The 22,606-nt window shown below is 37.8% G+C and overlaps 1 protein-coding gene across 1 annotated transcript in view; it reads right to left on the bottom strand.

Moving 5' to 3' along the window:
- LOC134224830 (matrix metalloproteinase-2) overlaps positions 1–20,649 on the bottom strand; it is a 727,658-nt gene extending 707,009 nt beyond the window's left edge. The window contains exon 1 of the mRNA XM_062704433.1: positions 19,606–20,649. The gene's annotated coding sequence lies outside the window, so the exon portion shown is untranslated. The remainder of the gene's footprint in view (positions 1–19,605) is intronic.
- Between the last annotated feature and the right edge of the window lie 1,957 nt (positions 20,650–22,606).

Here is a 22,606-nt window from a genome sequence, read left to right as displayed (position 1 = left end):
ATGCCGGTCTGGGAGAGCTGCGCTAAAACCCACCACCTCAAACTTCAACGGGTCCAAAACAAATTCCTGAGGATGATCCTCAACACCCTCCCAGGACAAGAACATCCGAGGTCCACCGTCTGGCCGGGTATAAAACCTTACATGAACGCTTTGGTGAGTGTAAAGAAAAGTTTAGGGTCCGTTGCTTGCACTCGGACCAACAAGCGCTTAGGGCGCTAGTTCCAATCTAGGTTATCAAATTTTTATTGTAAATATTAGTGTACATAGTAGTTAGGTTATCAAATTTTAAAAAACACTAGCGCCTCCTGAAGGCCGTCATGATACATTATATTTTAAAAATTAAGTCAAACATTATAATCATAATAATAATAACAATAATTGGAATTGAAGTTGGAGGGCCAACCGGCCGATCACTGTACATGTTAAAATTAATTGTAGAACAAAAAATGTTTTAAATAAAGAAGAATTTTACTACTACTACTACTTCGCAGTCGGTTACTTGAGTCTGCCGAACACCACAACATCTTGTTCGAGGAACAGTTTGGTTTCCGACGCGGTCGACCAACAACAACTGACCCGAGTTTTGTATGGAACAAGTCTGTCTCAAAAACATCTGCCATGACCTTACTCGATGTGGAGAAGGCATTCGACAATGTGGCCTGGTGTACAAACTACATCGCTACAATCTTCCCATCTACCAGGTGAAAATTATCAACAATTACCTGTCGGCAAGGACATTCCGGGTCTCAATCAGCGGAGCGAGTTCCAATGCGCACGACATCCTCGGGCCCCTGCTGTTTAATCTGTTCACCTTCGACATGCCAGAACCTCCAGAATGCGGCATTCTGTCTCTGTTCACAGATGACACCTCCATCGTCTACCAACTTTTGTAACACCAATCATCATATTATATTATAATATTTATGCTATAACACTTATTTTCCTGGAAAGCATACAAATCTGTACAACTAAACATAGAATGTATTATACAAGAGCATCGCTCACACACGCACCTAAACGAAGCACAGCGGAGCAATCAAATCGAATTCTAAATGGCGAAAAGTGGCCTCACTAAAATATGAATGAAATTATTGAATCGAAACAAACCAAACTCCCGCTCGGTCGCTGCCACGCAAGTGGCCCAGTACGCTTGCTGCTGTTTTGGACGGCACGGATCTGTTATTGTAAGAAGCAGTCTCTTTAAAGCAGTATGATATTGGCATTATTTCATTGATTCAGAAACTAAAAAACTTCCTTTGTTTAAGCTTAAATTCAACGTTTAACTGTTACAGTAGTAAGTTTTAATAGGTCTTGAAAACCGGTTAAAAAAATTTTGTTATTTGTAATTTTGTAATTTTGTGAGATCTGTTACCATTTCGATATCAAAATATTGACTGCCAACCACCAGCATCAGCATTCACAACCGTCGTCGTCGGTCGCTGTTTCGGGGAGTGTTTCATTTGGTGGTGCCCTGCGACCGAGCAGGGAATGGCAGCGCGGGACGTAAAATAGCAAACATTTTTCGCTGTTAATAATTTAGCGCTTTGAAATCATCGGAGGGTGCCCGACTGACCAATTGCTTCCAATATTTCGATTTTGGTCCTCTCGTTCTCGTTTTTGTTTGTGATGCTGCTCAGCGCGCAAATTGGAAGATCGTTGGAAGGGTAGCAGCAGCAGCGTGCGTTGCGTCGATGTCAGGACTCGGACGGGTAAATTGGGAATAGTTGCAGGCTTGCCAAAAACTCCTCGCCGAGTAGAAAATGAGCAAGAGCAAGAGTTTTTTTGAGGAGCAGAAATAAGCATCAAAACTCACAACACTGTGCATCATTTAACGCGAGCTTGTGCGTCGCAAAACAAGAGCGAGTCTATCTGTTCATCTTTTTCTTGTGGTGCGTCACTCACTTACACTCACACTCAAAACTGCCTCCAAGATTTTTTTCACATACAAAGCGTCGCTCCGGAGGCTCAATGAGAGCTCTTTCACCCGACGCCTCACTCACATGTGTTTTTATTTTGCTTTTCCTCACTCTGTTTTTGTGTACCTCTGCTTTTTTACGCTTCCACTCAATTGTGAGGATGCGAAGGCAGCATTTTGCTGATGATGATTTTATTTGACTCTAGCGAGCGTGAGGAGTTTTGTCAAGCCTGAATAGTTGTTCCGTGAAGCGAATCGTCCACCCATGCTCGTGTGAACGGGTTAAACGGTTTGTCAATTCCGTAAATTGTTGCTGTAGGTCGGTGTGAATTTCACACTGCTGGAAATTTTAATTGGGAAGTGTTGTATGTGCTTCTCCCGGCAAGTGAAATTGATTCCAGATCATGTAACTCTTTCGATATTTTGAGACCATTTTAAGGTGTTTAAAAATTATGTAAACGAGCCAATTGACCGCACAACCAAAGGCGTGAATGTGAAAATAACAAATTAATTAAGCTGAACTTGTGACACGCTACGCGCATGGGTTCGGCGAATAATATAAAATGACTGCATAAAGAATGTATGCTGCTGCACTGGTTCGGTTGATTCGTTTGGCCCCGCGTGGGTGGGTGTTGGTTCGAATCGCAGATTGACGAAGGTACGTGGCTGGAGGAGCATAACGCGCGACAATCATGAGGAGACCCATAAACGATGAGTACCCTATTAAGCATCGAGAGAGAGAGAGAGAGAAAAAAATAATTGGTACATATGTGTGTTCTACATTATAGAGGGAAAAGCAATCAACCGCCCAATCAGAGAAACAGGGCAGTAGTTCATGAAATCAATTTCCGATTGTATGGTTTCTGCAATTAATTTCATTCATTATTAATCCCGTCTGGCCAAAGTGCAATTTTATGGGCCAGTTGTCGGTGAATAAAATTTTTCGTATTTATTTATGTGTTCGATGTTTTTGGCAAATTGTTTTGCTATGGTGCAGAACGACTGCCTATCGTACAATGATAAAATGAACAATTGACATCTATAATTAAGAAGTTTTTAAGGCGAATTAATTCGTATAGCTTATGTCTGGCACGCCGTACTTTATGCTTGTGAAGTGACAAAAATAGTTCAATCCAAATATTGTCAGATAAGATGATGTGAGTCTCTATATGTGCTCTAGCTCGATATCTCTCCATATGTCGATGGTTTCCTCGATCCCTTCAATCTACATACATTTGGTCATTCTGCATCTCGATAACCTCCCTACCTTAATATCTCTCTATCTCGATGTGTTCTGATCACATTTGGTTCTGGATTTTTTCTCCTTATTTCGATATATTCAAATTTTTAGGCTACTTGATCATCTTTGGACAACAAACATGTTAACAACGAGGAACGACATTTGTATCGTTGTCGTTTATCATAGCAACGAGCTTTTTGGATCTAGTACCCATTTCATAGTTATGTTGTAGTTGTCAGCTGTCGGAGTTTGGCATTAGAATAAAATATTTGTCGCAAGAAAGTGGGATTAAAAGCCTTAAATGCAAGATTAATGTAGCGAATGTAAGAGGGCTAAACAATCTTGGGATTCAGCATTGGTGCTCTTCGTAACCAATTTCAACCAATGTAGTGTTCTACATCAACAATAAAATTTATATCTGATAATTGCAATTGTCTAAAACCGAACTTTACACCTTTTTGTAAAAACAAAACGTTCACTTCAGACTCCAAACGTACCTCTGCTATCCTACTAAATTACCATACAGGCTCGATCCCTGTATTAATACTTTTCTGGTGTTGAACTTAAATCTGTAATTTAAAAAAACACCTTAATAAAGAATTAAAAAAAAAATTAGAAATACTACAATAAGAGATCAGCGAAGACGTCATCTTGTTTCCAATCGAACCGTCAAAAGTGGTTCCAGTTCGACTTGTTAACGTTTTCCATCCATAATAAGCAAGCAAAAAGTTCAAGTGATGCCAGTATTATTTTTATGATTTCATGCATTTTCATACGTTGCCATTTCGACAATTTTTCACTCCGCTGGTCTCTGGTTATAGGGTTGCTAGATCCCTGGCCTGCTTCGGTGACATATTGGAAAATCGAAGCGAACGTTGAATTCAAGTCTACGATTTGTTTCCTTATCTAACTTTCAGGCCTCACACTTATTACGCAAATGCTTATGGCCTTTTGGGGTGGTATAAGATTTAAAATCAATTTATATGGACACAAATTTACATTTTGTATTCTTATGTCGAATTCGTTTTTAAAAAGTTCCAGTTCCAGTTCCAACCTAAGTGCTGTCAAAGTGTTTTTTTATTCGCTCAGGTTGGAACTAGGTTCGCACTAGTTCCAACCCCAAAGCTGTCGGGTTCGCACTGTGTTGTTTCACGGTTTCGCACCGGGTTCACCAATACAACTGTCAAAACCACGTGGGTGGGTGGGACTGGGCGGAATAAACAAGCAGAAGGGAGTGTCGTATTTCACTTCAATAAATTTGGTTCAGCGGATTTATTTTCCACGTCTTCTATTCACTGCAATCGCTCATCGAATGAATCACATTTCAGCTTCTCATTATTCTTATTTTTTTTCGTCCCGGCAGTTCTTCCGGTCGGAACTGCGTTTCATTTTGCGTTTGATCGTAATGTTTTGGAGCGCTATAACGCTGTGTAACTGTTGGTGTAACGCTTTACCTCGTATGCGTCTAAAATAACATTTGCACTGAGGAAATTCTTTTGCAAAATGATACTCAATTTTGATTTCTTTTATTTCCAAAATTTTAAGCATTAAAATTCAACTAATTTGTTTTATTTCAAATATACGTGTAGTAAGATCAACGTAAATTTAATTCTTGCTAATATCGCCTCACATCCTACAACTTGTATATTTGTTTATTATACTTACCGTTTATTGATTTCATCCCTAAAATGATAAATAAATAATAAATATATATAAAAAAACAAAACAAACGAATCGATTATTCATTTAAGAGTAGAGAGGAGAAAGGATGTAGTAACTAGTAGCGGGTTGAAAAAAATATTGCACTGACTGAGCAATAGACCTTTCCAAATGGAACAGCTTGCTATGCTTATATGTATTTATATTTGATAAGATAAACACTGATGTGTATAAGTTATTGCCGGTAAGCAAGCCGTTAAGTAGAAAGGTCTAAACGCAAACGAATATGCCAAGCAACATAAACAGCATAAACTTGTTGAAAACAAGACTTGTCTAATAAACAAAAATACAAGTTGTAGGATGTGAGGCGATATTAGCAAGAATTAAATTTACGTTGATCTTACTACAGGGAGATATGTTTATTAAAATAAAATGCGCGTTAAAAATGTGTTTTCCGGGAATTTTGTGATATTTGTTATGGTAGTTTAAAATTAAATTAATCGGGTACTGTTGTCTAGATTGGGAATTCCCCTTGAAACCCGTTCACAAAATCCGCTAAGAATTATCAGAAAAATATATTTGAGGAATACCGAATAGAATTATATCTTATGCAGAATTTCTTTTGAAATTCTTCCAAAAACTCTTTCGTGCATTTCAGAATTTTCTTCAGGAATTCTGCCAGAAATTACTTCAGAAATTCTTTCAGTAATTCTTTCGTGATTTTTTGGTGATATCTTTCAGGCTTTCCTCCATATTTTTTCCAAGGGAACCTTTCGAGATGAATTCTTTTGAAAATTCTTCTAGGAATATCTTTGAATAATGTTCCAGGATTTTCTCTGGAAGTTGCTCAAGGAAATTCCTACAATATAATTCCTTCAGGAAATCTTTCTAGAATGCAGGAACTCACTCGAAGTATCCTTCAGGAATTACTCCGCAAGCTTCGTACACAAATTCCCCCGGAAGTATCTTGAGCAATTCCTCCGGGAGATTCTTGAAAATTGAAAATGCACGGGGCCCAAAATCCGGCGGAAAATTTTCCCGAGGTGTGAGGCTACCTGTATCAGGAGAAATTAGCGAATCCTGGAGAATTTTTATTATATGCTTCTGAGTGCTTTCCGAAAAAAAAACTTCTGCAGAATGATGATGATGATGATGATGGTCCCGCCACATACCCCTACAAAGGTCTGAGCTAGACGATTTATCTTTAAGATAATTAATTGAATGATATAATAACAATTTAATCAGATTTGCAAAAAACAAAAACGATCTGATTACCATCACAGATATGAATTACATAACTTTTCATTACTATCCAGCAAAAAAGGTAAATTAAGAAAAAAACTGTTGTTTTCATCTACAGATTCTCATAAGCATCGGTAGTGATACTTCGAGTTTATACTAAAATGCAAAACTTGTGATACCTCTCGCACAGATTTCAAAAGTTCCACCAAGAATCGCGTTTCATGTTTATACAAGACCACGTTTATCACTCGTAAGCATCAATAAGATGAATTTACGGAATTTACGGAAAATACGGAATTCTTGGTATAAAAATGTGCACGGGATTATTGAATATAATTAAATAGGGGAACTGTTGCGATCTCCATCTCACTGAACATATATTCATCTCAACGGGAAACAAAGAAATGCAGCACCAATTTCGTCGCCTCTTTTTGTCAACATGCGTGCTACCTGGCGTGCTCACTACTGAAAAAAATCACAAAAACTGCTCCTGGAATTCATCTCATGGCTCCGACATTCATCCCATCAAAAACAAAGCAATGGAAAGGAATTTGGATTGTTTATTATTTTTGTGATTTTTTTCAATAATAATAAACAATCCAAATTCCTTTCCATTGCTTTGTTTTTGATGGGATGAATGTCGGAGCCATGAGATGAATTCCAGGAGCAGTTTCCCTGTTTATATCCACCCAAAAGTAAATTCCACTATCCGCAAAAATCAGTTCACGCACTTAAACATATTTATTTATCATGATCTGATTAGCCAACGCCAACGCACTGCCAGTGCACTGGATGTCCTGGATCATATATGTTTCGAATCAAAACAAACACGATGCTACGCACACCAACATATCCAATGACAGATGGAACTGAAAATGTTTTTTTATTCAGGGTTCGGGTTGGCACTGACCCAGGTTTAAAAACGAATTCGACAATAGTTCGATTCCATTTTCTTAATCACTTTTAAACGCAATGGTCAATTGTTATCAAATTCAATAGTGATCAACTATCCCCCGTCGAATGCAACTTGTTGCGAGAAAATCGGTTAAGAATTACTACATGAAAAAGAGGCTAATGTTTTACGTTAATAATTAAACGATTAGATTAGCAAGTCTCTTTCAGGAAAATTATAAATTATTTCTCCAGAAAAATCAATGAGTATCTAGTTTAATATACTACATATTACATTGCGGCCATATAGAAAATTTCTAAGTAAAACATGTAGTATAGATTTGTCCTCCTTTGTAGTAGGGGGAATGACGGCTTTGGCAGGTTTTGTTCTATTATTGTCAGGGGGTTTTTTATGACTGATTATGCTCAAATTTGGCCTAAACATTCTTTGCATATCAAAGAATATTGTGGCCAAATTTCATAAAATTCGGTCGACAAAAACCCCCCTGCCAAAGCCGTCTTTTCCCCTACTTGTTTTACCTTCCCATCCTTCTAGTGGTTGCCTACATCCGTTTTTGTTCCAGTCATTGGCATTCTCGTTATTGTCAAAGAAGCATCAAACTATTTAAAGACTCTATGACCAGCGCTTACATGAAAACAAGAGATTTTTTTAGCAAGATTTCGAATCGAAAGTCCAAAATTTCAATAGCGGCTGCACACAATTGATTTTCAAACCTGCCCTACCTTCGACACTATTTTCCATTAAGTACTTGTAATACTAATAAATAAAATAATTTCTGATAGTACAGATATACGGTACATACAGACATGTGGTACATATTTCAAAAGTTATACGCGTTTCAGAGTGTCCAGATTTTGTCGCGAACAAGGCTTAATTTGCTATGACCCCAACATCTTGATTATTAGGAGAGGAGGTTCGGTTGGGGGCACCCTTTTGAACTTTGTCCATAGCTTTGGTTCTAGTTGGTATTATGTCTACATTTTTATACCAATGGAAAGCTAGACGTACAACCTTACTACTAGAGAAGAAATTGGTTTGATTTTATGGATTTGAAACATTTTGTTGTCAATCTCGCAAATTTTGAATTTTTGGACATTTCAGTTTTGTGGTTCGGTTGTGGACACCTTTGAAAATCCGGCTAATAATGAAGAATAACGAATGAAATCAACCCAGTTTCAAAGAAAAAAAATATTTTCTTAGTTTTAATTTTCATGAAACAATAAAAAAACCTTGATTAATCCACCTAGCTGTGATGATGCCTTTCTCATGCAGTGAAGAGGGTAACGAAAACAAACACATACGAAAGGTCAAAAATAGCACTTTAGGAAGTTGGGTTTTACTTTTTCCATCAATTTACATATATTGCATTCATTTATATAGGGGAATGGTTCGGCACTTCATCTCACAGCTCCCATTTCCATCCCATCGAAAACAAAGCAATGAAAGGGAATAATGATCAAACATATTGAAATTTTGATTAGGATTTTTGATTCAGTATTCCGGAGACTGGTGTTAGTGCATGTGAGACCAGCAGTTTGGTTATGTATCTCCGGATCAGTGATATTACAGTGGCCGTCTTCTACACAGCTGTTCGAGGATGAAAACCAAAATGCTGAAAAACCGCTGGGTGGTGATATATGGGACAACCAGTTTTGTTAGATATCTCAGGATATGAAGCATTTGAAAATGCCGTCATTAACAGTTATTTGGGATTTGAAAACCAATGTGTGCTTTTTACTGCTTTTTACTCATGGCTACCGTTTCTGCCTCATACGCAGGATACCGTGGATTCGATCTCAGGCCCATTTCTTTCTCCTGCTTTGAATTTTTTTTCTATACTTCTCATGTTCCAGCAATCGCCAGAATAGAAGATGGATTTCCGAACAGTTTCCATTTCAATCCTGTGACAACATGACAACCTCATGACAACATGACAACTCCAGAAAAATATATAAAGCTCTTTAAGTGGAATGTATTCAACCGTCTAAGACGAATTAAGTACTCTCCATTTAATTCCACCAATTAATTTTCGATATCTTTGCAGATACGTATTTCGACCACAACTGTGTGGTCGTCTTCAGTATCTCGTACTTGACTCGACTTGACAAGAATCCCAAAGAGAAAGAGCAAGTCTCTCACTTATCATCTCTGTGTACATATACGATATGTAGCATACCGCGAGAAACTTTTTTCGCAAGCTGTCATAATAGAGGAATGATTTGGGATGTTATACCCCATGATAAATTTCTTTTAGAAAGCTCCAAATGTGGGGAGCACTGGCTCTGATGATGCATTTCAACTTGTTCTACACAGCTGTGCAGTAACCAACACGAAAGGAGCGAAAACAAAGCGAAAATAACCATTTTTCTGTGGGGGCTGCCTATCCGATTCTGTTTTTTCACAATTGTATACAAGTTTGATAAATTTGTTATCATGGCTTGTTATGATTCGAAACAGTTTTTGCCTCTCTTTTATCGTTGTTCGTTATCTATTGAGAGCGATTTCTGCAAACCCTGGAGAGTACTTAATTCGTCTTACACGGTTGATGACAACTCTAGCCGTAACTGTTAGAATTGGAAAAGCAGAAAAAACTTGTTTCTTACATTCAATTCGAATCCCGTCTTTTGCGTTCCATCCACACAAACAAGCTTTGCTAAATAAGCTAGTTTTCTTAGCTTAAATAGCTTGTTTTTGGCTAAATAATACCTTTAACAGCATTCAATGTTTGTTGGGATTCGCCACTCGTTATTAACGCATTTGCCCAAAAGTACACGCGGCGATCAAGCCTTTTATTTACAGGACTGTTACAAACTTAGCGAATTTCAATCCGCGACAAAATGAAATCCGCCACTGCAAAAACAAAGCCACGACCAACATGAATAATGACCAAATTCATTAAAAACACATTTAAATGCGAAACTTCAATACATCTACTTTTAATATATCGACATGTACGACATATTGAAAATACAGACAAAAACAAAAAATAAAACAAAATAATGGACCAGCAGAACGATCATGACTTTTATTGGTCACTAGCAGACCAGACGAACTTCGTTTCGTCGAAAATTGATTTATTCTCTGATTAGATCTCCAGGAAATTGGTGTTTCATTTGTATGGGAGCCCCCCTTTCCAAAGAGGGGAGGGATCTCGAACCACCTTAAGAACCTTCCCCGGCCCCGAAAACCTCTGCATACAAATTTTCACGTCGATCGGTTCAGTAGTTTCCAAGTCTATAAGGTTCAGACAGACAGAAATTCATTTTTATGTATATAGAAGAAGATTGCAATACTCCGGGAAAGAATAACTAGAAATTTGCTTTAAAAGGTGAAGATTCTCCAGGGTACTTCTAAACCTTCTGCGGTTCTCCAGAGAGATTCGAAAATCCTACCCTTGTTGGGAGTTTGAAGAACTGTCTGACAAAAGGATACAGGTACGAACAGCAACGAATGTAAAATCGACGGTTTTTCGGATAAATTTTATAATATTGGAGCGGATGGGTGTGCAAGAGTTGTGAGTGGTTTTCAACATTAGTTTTTCATGGATTCCCAACTGCTGTAATGACTTGGTAAGCATAAGCAAACAAGAAACGAGATATTTTGGACCAAAACGTAATAATAAATTACAATTTTCACAGCAACACTCTAAAGCTTCGGATACAAAGACTGAGCTCTTGGCACAATTCGGCGTTCCGGAGATCCAGAATTGTAATATGATCAGTCTTTTTCACGGAATATCGTGAAGACTGCAGAAACATTCATACGATAATTGAAACAATCAGAGGCGCATCCACGTTGCAAGTCATGGGTAGGACAAATGGTCGGAGTTCTACCAAACCGCACCAAGCAGTTGCTGACTTGTGATATTTTGTTCAAAGAAGACGGAAGCCATACAACATCAATACATACATTTGTTGTAGGATATCCTTAGTTATGGGATTAGGAGTGATCTGATACGATTTGTGATCAATTAAATCTGCTATACGAAAGCTTGGACTGAAAAATGGGTAAATTTTTGATGGCGCTTGGTGTGATTTGGCAGAACCCCGGCCAAATAGGAGAAATACCGATTTGTGCAACAGTTCTGGTGTTGATAAATCGATGCATATTTAAAAAAAATTGAACTTCCGGACCTTCCGTTCAGACCCTCACATAATTTGTAAAATTTTCATCAATTTCAGAACAAATATTGCTTTTTTGATTAGCATGATTGTACATATCGTAGTTGATCTTTTAATCAAAAAGATAGTTAATATAGAATAAGCAGTAAAATTAATTCAACAATCTTTGCTATAAGAAGGATGATAATATATAGGACGTCGCCTTAGAAAGCGACTAAATAACTCATTTTACGATGCTATTTAAACACATAGACACGAAACCCGCATTTCCCTCAATCATGCTCTCGATGCGCATTTAAACATCGATAACAAACGACTATCTTTACGCGTTTTACACTTTTTTTTTCAAAATTATTTACAACGCGGTTTCCAAAAAGGTTTGAGAATAAACCGTAGGAAACCTATTTTTGATTCAGTTTTTGAGAGATATTTGGGATGAAATTTGAGATTTGACATGGCATTCTACGATCATTATCATGTATCTACAACATCATGTGTCAAGATTTTACTTCAGTGTTTTGAAGATTTCAAGCTTGACAGCTGTGGAAGAATTTTGCGAAATCCGCAAGGTGGAATATTTTGAAAAGATCCGCAATATTTAAACGGTTTTGATTTCCACGGAACGTTTCCCTCGCGTTAAAACCTCATACGGTGTATTCCATACACTCCAGCTCTAGTAACATCGATGGATTTGTTATGGTTTTGTACCCTACTTGAAACGTAAAGCCCCAAAAGCATTTCAGCGGAACGGTGACGAAAACGGGAAATTTGACAGAAAACATATGGGCGAACTGTCAAATCTGCCGTTTCCGTCGCCGTTCCGCTGTATTGCGTGGGGTTTTTCGATCAATGTCTTCAAAAACGATATTAAACTACAATTGTTACTTGGGCCAGTGGCTTGTTCTAGAGTGTACGACTAGAGAAATATATTTCTAAAATTACTTTAAATTTTGTTCATTCGAACTTTTGTTCCTTCTACATCAGAAACTTTCAGATATTGCTATGCATCGTAGCGAACCACTATCAGGGAATCGTATGAATGTGAAAGAATCATTTGGGGAGTCCAGAACCCCTTGCGAAACATATTTCATGCAGGTTTGAGGATGTTTGTGATTTCTTAGATTTCAATAAATCCATCCAGGTTTCAATAAAACTTTTTCCCGTAGACATTAAAAAATCCATTTGAACTGCAAATATTGGGCAGAATGATATTTTCCCACATCTACGAATCAGACCATGCAGTACTGCAACTATGATAACAACTTATATGGTATCGAGGATGATATGTTACCAGAATCATGGGTAGGACATTGGCTTGAATTTCCCACCCAGGAAAATTCGTGCGTAGGACATGTCCTACTTGTCCTACCCACTCCCGACGCCACTGGAAACAATACTAAAGTATTGTTGACTAGCGGAGTTAAACTGAGGCACGATGGGGCAAGTGACCCACCAAATTGAATATTTTCTTGAAATTTTAATATACACGCCCGAATTGATCTAAAAAATAAAACGAATTTTGATATTATAAATTTCTGGAGAACTTCTGAAACAATTTCTTGAGGCATTTTTGTTAAAACTTTTGGAGAAATCCTCGATTTTTTTTGGAAATGTCAATAAGAATTTATTCGGAATTCCATTGAGAACACTATCGGGAACTTTTCTAGAAAATAACACCAGGAGTTTTTTTTAATTGGGAGAATTTCTGGAAATTTTGGAAATTTTTCGAAAATTTCTACAAAAATTACTTTGAAACTCCTCTTATTTACGCCATACGGCAACCAACTTGATTTGGACCCCTACACATTTTGGACCCTCCTGGCGACATTTTCTTGATTTTTGAACTAAAATCAATGCCGCTGCTAATTCCACTGGCTTCAAGAAAATCATATTTGTTAAGCATCTGTTTCAATGGTTTCCCGTGCGAAAATAGCGATATTTAGATGAAACTTAGAGGAAATTAGTTTGTTCAAGAAGGAGAGCATTACAATACGTTACGCTTCAAATTATACCTCACTGAAAATCTCAGAACGCTCACAATAAGTTTTTGTCGAAATTGAAAATTTAAAACGCAGGAATCTTCTCATTCATGCATATCAATCGGAAGATAAGACTTTGCTTCGGCTCAATTGGCCAGGGTAAGTTAGAAATTCGATGTTGAAGCGACTAAATTGAGGGTGTCCAAAATATGTTGCACTGGCCAAAACGAAGAACATTTTTATTTCAGAAATTACAGTTCTCAGCGATTTATCAACACTTGATGCCAATTTCAAATTTCTATTTCATAAATTTGTCTACCATCTATGAAATGGTGTGATGTCCGCCTAAATCAAACGTGCCATTTGGTACATATAAGCAGATATCGGTAAGCATTTTTTCTAGGGGTCCAAAATGGAACATTAACCCTACGCCAATTTATAAGAAATCTTATATATAAAAATGAAATGGTCTGTGTTCGTATCCGCATAACTCGAAAACGGCTGGATGGATTTTTTTCATTTCTTCAGCAGAAACATTCGTTACAGTTTCCGACGGGTTTATATGATATTTCCTAACGCAAAAATTACGAGTAAAGTTGAGCAAACCGTGAATAACTAAAATTGTGATTCCTATGCGAATTTTGCATGGGCAGTTCGGAACGCACATTCTCGCCTACTGTGCAGAACAACGTCTGCCGGGTCGACTAGTTCTTTCTAAAATTGCTACAGGAATTCTACCGAAGTTTTAAGAATTTAAAGAATAAAATAATTTGTGATGAAATTAGCAAAGGACTTTCCGAAGGAAATGCTGGAGTAAATGCCGTAGAAATTTTCTAGGGCATTACGGAAGAAGCCCATGAACACATTTCCAATTGAATTCTTGAAGGAATTCCCGAAAAAACTCGTTTTCGAACGAGCTCCTGATGAAATTTCCAAAGCATTTCCGAAGACATAGAATAAAGAAATAATGAAACAATAATTTGCAAAGGAATTTCTTATTTCCGAAGGACTTCCGAAAGGAATTTCCGAATGAATTTCTGTTTTGGAATCCCGAAGGAATTCCAAAAGAAGTATCATAAACGTCGTAATGAAGTTTTCGATGGAATGCCTGTAGGATTTTTAGAAATTTTCTAAGGAATTTTTAAAGGAATACCTGAAGGAATCTTCTTTAGGATTTCCGGAAATAATTTTCAATGGTATCCCGGAAGGAATATCTGAAAAAAAGTTTAAAGGAATTTTCGAAGCAATTCTAAAAAAAACCCAAGAGATTTCCCAAACAAATTTTCGAACAAGTTCCTAAAATAAATTTTTGAAGGAATTTCTAAAGAAATTTCCAGAATACTCCTTGAATAAATTTGCAAAGGAGTTTTCTAAGCAGTTACGGCAAAAATATTTTAGTGAACAAAGGGGTTTCCAAAGGAACTCGTCAAGGAATTCCTGAAGGAATTTTGAGATAAAGTCCAAAGAAATTCTGGGGGAAATTTCTTCAGGAGTTTCATTGCACATTCATTCAGGAATTCCTTCTAGAATTATTATAATAATTTTTTTTTTGAAATTTCGTAGAAAGAATTTCTAAAAGAATTATTAAAGGAATTCTCGATGAAAGTGCGTAAATTTAAATGCACGGTTTTCGCGACAGAATCTCAAGGAATCGCGACAGGAAGAGATAATCCGCGACAAATTCGCGAAAAACGTGGGAATCGAGAAATCCGCGACTGTTCTAACAGCCTTGTATTTAGTTATATTTAACAGAGCCTCCAATCGAATCACTATTATTATTTTCTCAATTGATAAAGAACTTTTTTTTTAGAAATATATGATGGTTTGGTGAAAATTGGTTAAAATCCCGAATTATGAAAAACTTTTGTAAAAAGTCTTCAACAAATTCCAGACAAAAACGAGTGGAAATGTCTAGCTTACCTTTGCACTATGGGGTGGCTCCATACAAGTAGGTGGCCGAAAATATTTTCATTTCATTTCAGCAATAGTTCACACTTAAATCGTAGATTAATGTCTAAAATATGTGAAATATTCGTTTTGCAGGTCGTTATTGTTTTTAATGTCTCCAAACTTCCTGGAATAAAGCCCTTTAATCTCCATGGAATGCATCCCTTTTATCTACGAGCATAACATGTACACAGCAGTCTATAGATATGTCTTTTATTGAAGCACAGACCTGTAGAGTTCGAACTAGAAAATTGGATATTATTTTTGTGTGTATAGAGTTGTACATATGTTCTAAGTTGCCCAAGAACTCCGCGAAATACAGGCCTTTGCATCTACAAGCGCAACAGGTTGTCTTTGAAGGATTTTTCAAATTGGATCAGACTCTTAACCCTCAAATCAAGTAAAGGAAATACAATATAAAGCTCTATGAAAGCTATACGAACTCCATGTAATAAAAGCTTCAAGATGTACAAGTATACTGCAACAACATTTATTTAATCATTATGTACATGAACATCCTCAACAAAATCATCATTTATTTCTTCAAGATCGATTAAAATATCTGCTAGGGCATCTCTATCTTCTCTGTACTCGAATCTGTTGTACTGCAGGAACTTTCAGTCACTAAAAATTTTTGAACATTTGCTGGATATTCCAGATTAGATTTATTTTGAAGTCGGTTACCTAAGTTAAGGGAGCTTATCAAAGGATCCAACGAGTTCATAGCACGGATGAGAACGTCATGTTAATTTTCCTCTCTTAATGCTTTCCTGGCATGATGAGTCTGACTTTTTTTAAGTGCTTGTGTTGATACTCAGCGACTTCTTCAGCCAACATTCCAAGTGGTGCTGGTCAATGAATTATTATATCCCCAGCATGGGCAAGGACTTTATGCACCGTAGCAGGAATTTTATACCAATCATACAGCTGCAAATATAGGTAGGTTGCTTTACAATAACTGTCTAGCTTTTCAGGATTGATTGGCTCTTGGCAGTTTCTCGCGATCAGAATGTTCCAGAACTGGTGTATTATCTCTTCGTTGACATCTAATGCTTTAAACCTTTAACACCTTACCTTTACTTAATTTGGAATCGAAAAGGCTCGTCGACAAATATTTCCAGTTGTACTTGATCCTGCTCCGCCTTGCCTTGGCTGATCGACCCTCACACCAAAGCTATCATAAAGCCTTTTCTGTATAAGTTGTTTTCTTTTCAGGTACGCTTCCTTTAATATCTTTGGCTCTGGCTCAGCATGATAAAATTCTTCTAATTCAAATTCTGTGTCAAGCCATTCCTTATTATATGAGTCAAAGTAAGTTTTGGACCAGGATGCGGCCTGCTATTTTTTTTTTCAAATTTCAAATGCAGATTTTTCAATTTTGTCTATAATTCATGCTTCACCAAACACTAAGAACAAACAGTTGGAAAAAAAGCTACTGTAGCCGAAGATATTGGCAGTTGAATAATGCATTGATTTTTCAAGAACCAAAAAGTGTCTGGTTCTGATGTCTATATCTTGATAACCATATGGCTTAGAGTGCTGATATTCTGGGGTTTAATGCTCCAAAACATTAACATTTATAGGGTCAACTTGAATTACGATTCGGAGAAAGTCGGTATTTTTATTTTCGGCCATCTGATTCCCCATAGTGCTTTGTGGCACTTATCTTCCGAATTGCTCGCAACAAGTTGCGTTAGACGGCGAATCCTGTCTCATTATTTCCCTTCTGACTGATCGGACTCTGGGCTTAGAATTTTTGGCCAATATACAATGTTTTTGCAAAAAAAAGAATCTTTTTTTTTATTCGTAAAATGTATTTCAAAAACTGTTAGGACACAAAATGCAAAAAACGTTTCAAAATCTCACTCATTTTACGGGCTTTTATCCTTAACCGATTTATTGCAAAAAGTTGCATTTGACGATGCCGTCCTATTATTTTGTATTGAAAATGATCTTAAAAGTTAAAGCCAGAATATTAAGTATTAAAAACTAACTAATTTTTTGTGCACGATCAAATAGAGGCATAGCTGCGTTGAAGTTAGCAGTTCTATTCTGCTGTCACGTATTTTTCATGAATATTAAAAAATGTGAATTCGTAACTAGTGGAATTTCAGTAGAATATCAAGTATCATCGTCAAATACAGACTGAAGATTTTTTCAAGTCACGCTCTTCCGGCACAAAAATATTCCATCAAGGAGAGGCGGAGCGACTTCAATGCTCATAGAAGTGAACGTTTTTCAATTGTATTTATTTTCCTTAAATTTGTCGAATAATAATAATTCCGTGGACACGATTAAAGCCTTGAAATATTATTCCAGCAACCAGTCACCACAAATTGAAATAAAAAAAAAAACAAAAATCGCTGTCTCGGATGATTGATCTCCAAAGCCTTTTGAAGGACTAATTGTACATACATCAATGTAAGCGATTCATACTCCACTTTCTAGAAACAAATCAGTGTGTGATTCAGGAGATGACAAGTTCTCAATAATCAGAGAGCTTCGTAGACTTCGGCGACTTCGTAGCTTAGTAGGGAAAGCACTAGTCTAGCGTACTGGTTTCCTGAGATCAAACCCCACCGAAGGAAGTGGTTACCCTCCAATACATTTTTCGAACTAAATCTTTCACATGTTGTGCAATTGCACAAATCGAGTGTTCAGATATAATTGTTGAAAAGGATGTTGTTTGTCAAAAATAGTTTATACATACATTTAAACATTCTTGGTTTTCGAAAAGGTGATGAGGTAATAATGATGGTTATAGTTTGTTTAGATTACGAGATTTATGACTTTATGTGATATTAAACGGCAATTTTGACATCTACACTGAGAAAAATTCCATGGTAACGGTTACTATTTTGTAGACTACGCCATGTTTTTAAAACAACCACAAATTTTCAGTTAAATTAACCACGCATTCGGACAAATTCACCACTGATTCAGTTCATGCAACAACATTCCACCAGGACCACAGTTGATTTTTACTGCGCGCATGGTAAAATCAATCGGGTTTGTTGGCTGCTGAAAATCGTCGGTGCGTATTCTTAAATTAACCCTCGGAATGGTAGTTTCGACCGCAACATTTTTTTGCGTGTAGATACTCCTTATTCAGTTTTGATATAATTTCTTAAAACAACGATGATATTTTTTTCTCCAGTCTAGGAGTTTATGACAGGTACGTTGGTTAATTAATGTAAATGTATAAAAATCCCATGTCAGTTTTATCCGACTTGTTTTACATTGAAAATTACAAAAAAAAATATAAATTGACAAAAATTGAAACCTTTCCAAAATTTTGATATAAATTTCTTTATCTGTATATATTGCAGTAGAACATTAAAATGGACCATATTTAAGTTCGTTTTTTGTGTAAAACATTATTAAAATCTGTATTATGACTTTTATGCGAGTAAATATCAAGATTAGACAACACAAGTGAGTTTTGATTCTCAAATTTGTAGAACAAAGCCTTCTATTTTTCCTTAAACAGGAGACAGTTTTACGCTAATTGCTGAAATAAAATCAAAATCGTCAAAAAATTACATAGAACTCGTATGCGAATCCTAGCAGTATATAGTCACCTTTACACCCTCGTGTATCTTGAGTCTCACTGAGTACATATATTTTGTTTCTAATAAGGCAAAATTGGCTTATGTCTGTATGAAGCTCAGTGTTTCAACTGACCTCCAAAAACATAATTTCAGTACATAAAATATTTATAAAAAAAAGTCTGGTAAGGTTGGTAATTGGTCTTCATGAATAATCTTTGGCCCGAACTAGCAAACAACGCAAACGGATTAAAAATTTATCAATTTTTTTACAACACTTCAAAGTTTAAATTTGAAAAAAACCATTTTGCTCCGAAGTACCTTAATAGTAAATTATTTGAATATTTATTGCTGATGTATTCATGGGAAACCTGTGTTTTACTCAGTTTTTCGTTTATTTTTTTTAAAAAAAACACCAAATTTGAACTAAAAATAATCGGTATCGTGAAATTCGGGAAACTTGAAATTGAAAATTAAAAACATGGTAATCAAGATATGGTTATCCAATATGGATAGCGACAGTACAATGCATGATCAATAAACGTACTCGAACCATTAAATAAGAACACCCCATCGAAGAAATTCTTCAACTGCATCAAAAACAGTGCGAGCGGAAACCAACCCGCACTTCAGTGTGCACATCCAGGGACATCAGCGCGGCTAGCGAACAACTTGCTCGCGAAAAGTTTTTTTCTTTCGTCTCCCAACCCTTCCACACTAGCCCAGCCATTTGCCGTCTGCTGTCGACCGCACTTAGCTTCCGACCAGCATCAGCAGCCACCAACTCGAACTGACGACGTTCGAACGAACGATCGCTTCAACAAACTTTATGTGTGTGCCGTTATTAAACCGGCCATCATGGTCGAAATTTTGCCAAGCCAAAACCTTCTCCCGGATTCTCCCGCCGCATTTTATGAGCCAGTGAAAAAAAGTTATAAATTACCAGTAGTATGCTAAAAACCTATATAAATGTAAGTATGTGTGTTATGCTTTTTTATTGAAAACCATATAAAGAAGGGAGTAGAAAATAGTTTCACTCACTTGTGGACCGTCATTTGTCAATTCCGGTGTGTGTGCCCCCGAAAAAAATGCTGAAGAGCACTGTGTCGAGTGCCTCCCCATAACACATGTGAATGAACGAACTCTTCATAGTTCTGCTCCTGCCGTTGCTGCTGCTGGCTGGCTCTTCCGTCCCAGCTCTCAGGGAGGTTCGCAATGGACCATAAATTTTCGGTCCCAGCGATAAACGCTCATGTCTGGGATTAATATCGTCCTCCTCGTAGTCGTACTCATCGTCGTCGTTATTGTGGATGGAAACAGTTGTTCCTCCTGGGCTGCACTTTCCAGACACTTTTTTCCGGATCTTCCCATACACGCGTTTCACTCTGCTCGTTGACACTATCACAAACCGAATGTCACTTCACCGAGGCGCACTTCTAGAGTCACATGTCGGAGCGTACTCAATCCGTTTCGTTTCTCGGTCAACTCACTCGCCAGCTGCAACCCCGCGGATTTCGTGCAACACTTGGCTGCCGAATGTCCTGGGCAATGCCCCGTTCAGACATCAGTTTCCGGTCAACCGAAAACACAACCAACTCTCAGAATTTGGTACACCTCCAACTAAGTTCAGTCGAGTGTTGAACTCTGCTGAAGAACAGGCATTGGAGCGACCTGCCCTGGCGAGACCTGGCCATCGACTAAATTTATAATCAACTTGCACGGAACCCGGTCGTTCGATCCCCGGTCGTCGAAGGAATCGGCTCCGACACTGAAACGTGTGCCACACTTCCGAAACATCCAAACCCACACGCACATAGGCGCGGCGCGGTCGGCAGAAGGGAGAACGGTGTCTGGGCTTCGGGTTCCCGATCCCGAAGCAGTGCAACGCGCTCGCTCTTGCTCACGTTGGATCTCTCCCGGGCTGTGCCCGCGCGGCAGCGACGGCGGCGGCGATGGTGCATCCGACTGATTGATTCGAGTCTGGTCCTGCCTCGATTGACCGCACGCGTCCGCTCTGCTCGACCGTGCAGTGTTGCTCCACTGTGATAAGACTATCTGAGATATGTGCCATCTGGCTTTGCTGTGCACAAACAAATGGACTGACACCGGAGGAGCAACCGAACGCTCCAACGTTCCGAATTGCTCTGCCGGAATCTGGAATGCATATCGAGCTGGCAGTAGCCATCGAGCGGAGCGCCTGTCACGGAATGACGAAATTCCTGGGGGGTGGATGTTCGCCTCCTGATGGGAACGGGAGCGGAAATGGACGATATGGGTGCAAAGTTGTGACTAGAGAGGGAGAGAGCGAGCGTGATTGATGAAGAAATTAGCGAGAGAGTGGAACCCGGAGCTTTATTCTGAAAGCTTTGCGAAGGGGAAAAAGTCTCAGATCAAGTGCGCAGAAGGAACATTTTTAGAAATAGGAGCCAGTGCAGATTGCACTTGGATGAAATGTGAGATACTTTTCTTATTTCCCTGTGCGAATGTATACTTTGGATACCAAAGGGGGTTCTGGCACTCATTGCAGCTATTGAGTGATAAGAAGCCTCAACACAACAATGAATAATTGATGCCGATGAATTCAAACAACGATATAGTTTTAGTTTCTCAATACCTAACTCATGATCAATTATTACCATTAATAACCATTAACTTTCAGTCCTGAATTGTTATCTAAAGAGGTTGAAATGCGTTTGCGTAACTTTAGACTAAAATCCGACTGTGACAAGAACGTGAATAGTTGATTCTAATCAAAAATGTTTGTCAGAAATGGATTGTCAATTGAAGATTCGCACTGACAGTACAATATCAGCTGTTAACAAACGTTTTCTTAATACAGCACTAAGAGGGCAGCGGCTTGGACGTTGTCGGTTACGCGCGCCGATGAAATTTTTTTATCGAGTTTGCATCCTTTCAGTTATTCCGGGTACCGCTTTAGGAAACACATTGTACTATAGATGGCAGAGTTATTGATGCAATGTGCCACAAGTTCTGAGAATTTCTTCCCCAATGCTTTTCTCATCGACAACTTAGCATTTCATGGATCACATCAACAAAATCTGATCCGTAATAGCATTGAACGCAAATTGGACCTTGTATCTCTAGCAGGGGATGTGATTGTTCCGACCGATTTTTGTGTAACATTCCAGTCGTTGTTACCATTTTCTGCAGAATTTTCTGCACACGATTTCCGACGAGGTGATTTCGAAGTGACGCTGTTACTGCATTCAACCGAAGTCCACTTTACCATTATATTGTCTTATCAAAGTCCAAATGGAAAATAATATGAAGTGTCGTATTGTCCATGAAAGATGCGTTTATCATATTTAATCTCATGTACTCTGTTTGAAACTCTGAATCTCTGAAACTATGAATTTGGTGTAAATCTCTAGAAAATTAAAAGTAGTTTAGAGTCAGAAATTGAAATATGTGTTGATAATATGACTATGTTACAATCACCATAAATCAATGGAGACGCATGATAGTTTAGTCCCATATGGACATTGCGCAAAAAAACTTGATACTCTTAAAAAATATATCTCCAGCAGGGAATCATTTTTTTGCAATGCGCATGCGAAACAAGCGACAAAAGAGAACCAACGACAAAGCTTTGTTTTTGTCGGAGATAATAATGTCAAAGATCCGAAAATTTTTGTCAGCAACAAAAAAGAAGACAATCTTTTCATCACGTTATTTTGCATTATTTCTAGAGCAAATTTCGGTGTTATGCTATCATAGTTTCTTCTTTTATGGAAATATTCGAGAATCGAACAATGATTACAAAATTAGCATAGTATTTTCGGAAATATCAGAGCATGCAAGGCAAATGATTTTTGTCATATTGTGTTCGGTTTCTGATAAAGGTTTGTCGCTAGGTGCGTTTGTCAGTAACAAACTCTGTTGATGACAAAGAGCATTATTGTTAGGCGTTGCTCGAATATTGATTCCCTGATCTCCAGCGCCGTAGCGTGCGGTTGGTCAGGCTGCCCCCCGCCAAGAGTGCGAAGCCTGGCACGCCAAAAGTATCACAGTATCCTAATAC

This window comes from Armigeres subalbatus, chromosome 3, assembly GCF_024139115.2.
Source record: "Armigeres subalbatus isolate Guangzhou_Male chromosome 3, GZ_Asu_2, whole genome shotgun sequence".
NCBI lineage: Eukaryota > Metazoa > Arthropoda > Insecta > Diptera > Culicidae > Armigeres > Armigeres subalbatus.
This window is presented reverse-complemented; position numbering and strand designations above follow the sequence as displayed.